At 32.1% G+C, this 7,424-nt stretch overlaps 1 long non-coding RNA gene across 1 annotated transcript; it reads left to right on the forward strand.

The window, feature by feature from the left end:
* The first annotated feature begins 604 nt into the window (after positions 1-604).
* On the forward strand, positions 605-4,726 carry LOC122317327. The gene is made up of 5 exons (XR_006244418.1): positions 605-1,129; positions 2,390-2,504; positions 2,601-2,690; positions 3,400-3,574; positions 4,386-4,726. It is a non-coding gene; the product is annotated as an uncharacterized LOC122317327 (long non-coding RNA).
* Positions 4,727-7,424: the final 2,698 nt, after the last annotated feature.

The following is a 7,424-nucleotide window of genomic DNA, read 5'->3' on the forward strand; positions in this document are numbered from 1 at the left end:
AAAGAAATTGCGGATTTGCATTTTTTTCATTAATTTTATGTCCTTTGGAAAGGTTGTATAGGATGGAACAAATTATGGTCAAGTCTATATAAGTGCATATCTATGTTAGAATGGAATTTTCTTTTTAATAGGTTATAGCCACTACAACAAATTGGGGCTTTTGCCACGAGTTCTTTTTCCACGGCATAATATCGTGGGAAAAAGTAGCTTTTTGCCACTAAAATTGTTGGAGAGAATAAACATAGGCTTTTTTTCATGAGATTGTCGTGGTTGATAATATAAAAATGACAAAAGATTTTTTCCTACCACCTCCGTAATTTTTGTGACCAACTTATTTCTTGAATAATAAACATGGGCAGCATATGGACTTTTAATGAAAAAATAATTATTGTGACGAGTTAGATTGTCTTTTTACCATGAAATAAAGTCATTGCAAAAAATTATTTAATTTGTATCCTCATCAGTATGGATTATCTATTTTTAGCGATGAAAATGTTAGCCACAATTAAAATTTAAATACTCAGTGAATTTTACTCGGCGCCAAAACTCATGAAAACCAACCCCCCCCACCCCGAGCGCCCAAAACTCTAATCCCTCTCTCATTTCCTCTTTCTCGCCTCCCCCCCACCTATGCCATCCCCTCCCGTGACCACCCTAGCTAGCTTGCGCTACCGCCGTCGACAACACCACGATGCTGTCGCCGAACCCCTTCTCCCTCTCCTCCTCCTTTCTCTCCGTCCACCATTGCGCCCTTACCCTTACTCTACTCCCTCTCTATTTCTCTGTTTTCTCCCCCTCCTTGTCGTCATGCACCGTCACAAGCCTAGTCACCGGCGTCGATTTCCTCTCAGCCGTGCGAGAAGCTCTCTCACATCCACTCAAGTTTCTTCCTCTTCAAGCTCCGATACCCCACGATCTCTCCCTCATCTCTCTGTTTCTCTCATCTCTATAAGAGCCCCTTTTAGTTTTTCTGATTAACTAAGAACTTGGTTTTCAAATTTTAATTTTTTTTGTAGATGGTTGGATAACTCAATAATTCCCTCTTGACTTCTCCACGTCGTTGTCGCAACCTGCATTCAAGCCACCATCATATATATGCTTTCATATGAGATTCTTTTTGTGATTTAGGGTATGTATTTTGAAATCTATCCTTGGTTGTATGTATTTGAATTTCTTGTTGGTTGCATTGCACTGAGATATGTTCTTATTAAGTCAAAACCCTAGTTTTTGTAGGCATTTGTGAGTTTCACTAATATTTTTTATTTGCAATAGATAGTGGATCTCTGTTCTTTGCCATTGATGTCTGAAAATATTTGTGCCATTGATGTATGAAAATTGATGCTAGTGTCTGAAAATATTTCGTGTATATAAATATAAAAGTATTTGTGCCATTGATAATAACTTGCACTTGCTATTTGGAAAATTTCATTGTATTATTTTTGGTTTGTATCTAGGTTTTAATTTATCCAATTTTGTGTCCGTTGAAAAAAATTATAATTCAATTGACATATTTGTAAGAATAAAAAATGGAATTAAAAAAGCAACAAAAAGAAAAGCTTAGAAAACTGCTCACTTCAGTTGTTTTCCTCATTGCTATGTTTAATTCCTCTGGCATTGCAAAGTTACTCGGTATGGGTTTTTGTGTTATGAGAACTTTCTGCTTTTCCTCTTATGAGAATGAAGCCTTTGTTTTTGGGTGGGGTGAGGTTTTTGACATAATTTGCTTCATAGAATGAGAACTTAACTTGATGAAGTGCATCTCTAGAAACCAAGTTTTACACTAGGACTTGCTAATTTAATCTTTTCTATCATATATATATATATATATTTAAAAAATCATGTTTTTTTTAATGAAGAAATAAAGAAGCCATTGCAATTGCCGAAAATACTAGGTCCGGTAGTTTAAAAAAGCTAATCCTTGGATAGACAATTTTCTCTCTATATTGTCAACTTGCATCAATGAAAAACATGGTTGTTTTACTGATAAAAAGGGATGTTTTTAGAAAATATGAGATAGAGAGGATGGCATGAGCATGGTCATGCAGTGGTAAAGCAGTTTCTAACATTGTTCTGTGACTAAACAATTTTATCCTATATTAGTAATAGCTGAGCACCTTCTGCTGATTAGCAAGGTGTGGGTAGTTGCTTTTGAAATTACATGGATTTGAAGTAACTGTTAGCAATATGGGGTTGTCATTTAACAAGTTTTGGTGCCATTTGTTGGACCAATTAATATAAATAAGTCGTGATGATTGCTTATATTATGATTATTATTATTGTTATTATTATGATTATTATTATTATTATTTAGAAGAGGAAATTGGTTGTTTCTACTATGAAGCTGACATACTGGGGTATACCAAACACCTTTATATTAATTGGTACTTAGGTATAATGAATTTGGTACCAATGGTGGACTCGCTACAAAGGAGTTGGCTATGAAATTTGCTATTCTCCAAAAAATCCTACCTTCCAAATTGGGGGTCTGGGTGCTTGATGTTGATGTAAGAGCCTTTTGGTGTACTCACTCTCTCTAGATAAATTGTTTTTAGTCATCTAACTTGTGTTTGTTTCTTTTTTTTTTATGAACTTCTAAACAGGTTTGACATATAGCTGCAATCAATATTGCTATGAAAGTGATTGGGGGCGTTATGTTTGTATTTTACAGCTCCTATGCAGCTTTTGTCATGGTTAGAATTTCCTTTAATTTTGTGTTTGTATTCTATACACTTAAATAAATAACCACCGACCTTTGCGTTGCAATTATTGCTGATTTTGCTATATGTTCTGTATTTTTTGGGACCTATTTAGTATAATCCTGTTTAATGGAATGTAGTGAAATTATTTATAAAGATAAATATCCATGTGTACTTTTTTATTGTGGAACAAGTTTTTATAATCAATAATCATGTACCTTCCTACAATGGATGCATGCTAAAGAAAGGAAATAACAAAAGGAAACTTGTAGGATCATTATTCTGCTTTTGAACATTGGGCTAAGATTGAGGTACTGATTCAATCTTGAAAAACTCCTCTATCCGTGTCTTTATAAATTTCAAATTGTGATAAGTCATCCCACATGATATCTTGGAATGCATTATTTTTCTGGCTGAAAATGATTTTTGAGCTTTCTGAATTTCCACACTCACCAAATTCATTTTAAAAACTTTGCATATGTTACTTATATGTTTGGGAACATGTCTAGAGTTATCACCATACCCCTAAAAAATAATGTCGATACTCAATACTCATAAAAAAAAAAAACAAATGACTACAAGTGCCTCATCAATTTGATTATTTAAAGGATTGCCCAGATTTAATCTTAGCGAACTAACTGCCAAAATATCTTTGCATTACAAGAATGTGCTTTTGTTTTTCATTTATTTGCACGTAATGCAGGTTCCAAAGGACAAAGACGAGCTTGCAGCTCTCCAAGCAAGGCTGAGGAGGCATTTCCCTGTTGATGCGTACAATAAATCTCGATGAGAACTGGACCCAAACGGCATCCTTTCTAATAACAAGCTGGACAAGCTGTTCCCATTACCAGTTATCATTTGAGAAGCATTATTTCTTGGTTAGTTATTCATCTATAAACTTGTTTTTATTAATTAATTTCTAATGCCTCTGATTTTTTCTTTCTGTTTGTCTGGCCACTGCTGCGAGGATTTTTAGCACCCATATATTGATTGTATATTAATAAGTGAAAGTCAATAAATTCAGCCAAGTATTTGTTGCCACTGAAATGTATTATGTGAGATTTTATTTTGGTATGTATATTATTATAATGGATGCATGCATATATTCCTTCATTTTGAGATGCAGAGTAACATACATGATTATTTTGTTTTATTTTAAAATCTATATTACTGTGATTGATGTGTATATTAGTTTATTTTGAGATGCATATGAATATTATCTGTAAATGGTTTTACATATAGTTATGTATATAGTTCATATATATTATCAGGTTATTTTCTCTCAACTAGGCAAACGTCCTTGGATGTTGCTTCATTACTACCATAAAAATTTTGCCTAAACTAGGCACACGTCCAAAGGACATTTATTCTACTAGTATTTTATAATATATCAATCCTTAGGTCTTTCTCCAGGTGGCTTGTTTCCCATTTGATGACCATAATTGCTCCCCAATTCAACTGATAATATCTTTTTATCCTTTTGCTAAAGTGCTTACTAGTGGTTGAAGGAGTGTTCACTAGAATATGTGTTCATTGTAGTAGTGTTCATTGGAATGTGTTCATTGCAGTAGTGTTCATTAGGAATGATATTACAATAGTGTTCATTTTTTGCTAGTTTCTTTTTTATTGATAAATGCTAAACTTTAGTTATTTGTAAGTCAAGCTGATTAGACACCCATTATTTTACAGGTAATTTGGCTTCATTGGTGTTGATATTTGAGCATGAAATGGAGTTGTATAAAGATGAATTATTTTGAAGTGTTGCGATTAAGTGATGGAGCAGTTTTGAGTTTGTAAAGGATTTGGTATCGGTGTCTAAAACTTGAATGTACTGGGAATGGATAAGTTTGTAAAAATAAATGTATTGGGAATGGATAATTAGTTTGGCCCTTTCTCTTTTTAAATTATTATAAGTGTCAATTTTAATCTCTAATATTGGAATATATTTATTTAAGCCTATATTAGACTATTTGTTATGATTATTTTTAGCTAAATCTCTTTTTTCTTCTTTTCTTTTTTTTTTGCATTTTTTTTTTTTTGTAAAATATATGAGCATTTGCCATGAATATAACTCATGGCAAATACTTTTTACCACTATATGCTCACTAGCTAATTAATGCATATTTGCCACAAAACTGTACACCTTCGTGATATAATTTGCACCATGAAATCTATTACAAACATGTTTTTGGCACAACAAGATACATCACAAAATATTTTATGTCACCATATTTTCAATAAATATTATCATGGGAATTGTATTATTTCCTACCAAAAGATTAGTGGGTAAATAAATTTAAAGGACCACAAAGGCTTAAATCCAAACAACTTTTGTCATGAATTAAATTAGTTTTTATCACAAATTGTATCCATAGAAAAAATGTATCTTTTCCCATGAAATAAAAATTTGGTGGCAAAACTAGTATTCGCTACTTATTATATGTCACCAACATCCCATGAAAAATTTTGGTTGGAAAATTCTTTTTTGCCACTTAATCTTAGCTTTTTCTAACCACTTTCCACCGTAGAAAAAGCCACAAAATGTTATAGTAAGCGAAGTTTGAGTACTGCTTCTTGAATTTGATTAGCTAGAATTCTTATCCGAACTCTAAAATTCCTAAAGTGAGAGAGATAGACAAATAAAGTGAGTCACACACTATTTATAGTTGCCCAAGTAAATTTCTTGGGCAATAATGAATACTCAATAAATGGTGTGGGACTAACTTTCTGTGTCTATTTCTGTCTCACTCTAAATTCTAGAGTTTGAACACGAATTCTAGATGATCAAAATCCATGCATCTTCCTAAGACACAGTGAAGCCACCCATGCCACTTCTTTTGCCAACACCAATATGCAGCTAGATCCTTGAATGAGGTAGTATTTCTCAAAAATTCAAAGGTACGTACGATCGTACCTAATCTTTTGATGCACCTATTTTTAGTGCAAGTGTATGTATTAATCAAAGCGTTATTATACAAATCATCATCTGAATCCCGTTTTCTTCGATTCTCCCCTTTGGAAAATCTTTTATGATAAAGAATATTAATTTGAGGTTTCACATTGAAAAGGCACAACCTCCTTCCTTTTAGATATCACGCGGGTGCACATACATACTACATTTTATTTTATTTCAATAAATTAATTATATGAAGTTTTAAATATACGCGCGATCGATACCCTCTTCTCTACTGACTTTACTGATCCTCAATCCCGAATTAGAATCTTCGACAGATTTGATCAAAATTTTTAACAAGAATTGAACCCTAAAAATACTAAATTTATTATCATGGCAGCGAAATCATTGATGGCCTTGAAATATTAGAGCACCGACTCTAGTATATATTATTGGATCTTAAGACATAGGGTTTGTTCCTAGTGCGGAAAGAGATCAGTATTATTCAATGTACGTAGGGATTAGTATTATTTTCCAAACTTGACTCGGATCTTGCTTCAATAGAAACTCGATCCACTCGATGGACGAGGGATACATATTGTGATCTATATATAAGACACGCGGTATCTTTCATCTAATGCGTTTATAATTATTTCCAAGAGAAATTAGAGTTGAGTCAAACCGTTACGTACGTTCATATGGATTTATCTGTATCTGTAAACAACTTGCTGAAAGAAACTCTTATACATAGGACATGAGACGACAGAGTTTTATCACAAAAAATTCATGTATGGAAAATGATAATATTCTGCTTGAGTTTGCCCCTAGCTCTCAATTTGACCTTTTACGTATCTTATTTTAATTTAATTTTTTTATTTAATAGTTTAGAAAGTTATTATTAATGTATTAATTTTCTTTAAAATATTTTAAAATATATATAAAATCAAAAGTTTATCTTCTTAATTATACGCGTGAATACTGTGAACAACCAACTTGCAATTTCACACAACCTTTTATAAAGTCAGTTTAACAAATCGTGTAAATGCAAGTCATTCTGTTAACCTAACACGAAAAGTATTTTCTTCGAACCCATTTTAGATCGACCAATATAACTGTGACTGATAAGTTTGTTGAGCTTTTGAGTCAATCCTGACGTAGCAGCATGCCCTTTTGCGCTGTCCGCGATCGTACCCTTCTCAATTATTTTGCTTTTCCATCACGAAGTGAAGAGCATAAAATAGGATCATATTTTGAGGTGAAAATAATAATTTCCTAGAAAAGCATTTTCTATTTTGGTTATCGATCGAGCAGTACCATAATTACATATATACATAATGGCCAAGTTGGTCACCATAATTGCATAATGGCCAAGTTGTTCTGCTAGAGACCTACAAGGAAGTTCTCTTCGTTGTTTATGGAAAATTTTAATGGACGATGTAATAATTAGTTGAAATTTCCGAGCAATAATCTATTAATTTAGAAAAGCGTGTGAAGCCAAATATAGTTTTTTGTTTCTTTTATTCAAATTTCGGGATCGTATGGATATCCATCCCAAACGCCTTCCTCAATTGTAATGTTCCTTTTTAAGATTACGATGATAAAATAATTTTCAATTATTTTTATTTAATTATTAATTAATTATATATGATAACTTTTTCAAACTTTTAAATAAAACACAATTAAAAAAAAAAAAGCTTTTTCAAATTTTAAATTAAAAACTTATACATTAAAAAATTATATTGTAAAAATTATTTTAACTTTATAAATTTGTATTCAACTTTTTCTCTCTTTTCCAAAATCCCTTAAAACAACTTATAAAAGTTGTATAGTATTTT

Source organism: Carya illinoinensis, chromosome 7 (assembly GCF_018687715.1).
Source record: "Carya illinoinensis cultivar Pawnee chromosome 7, C.illinoinensisPawnee_v1, whole genome shotgun sequence".
Lineage (NCBI taxonomy): Eukaryota > Viridiplantae > Streptophyta > Magnoliopsida > Fagales > Juglandaceae > Carya > Carya illinoinensis.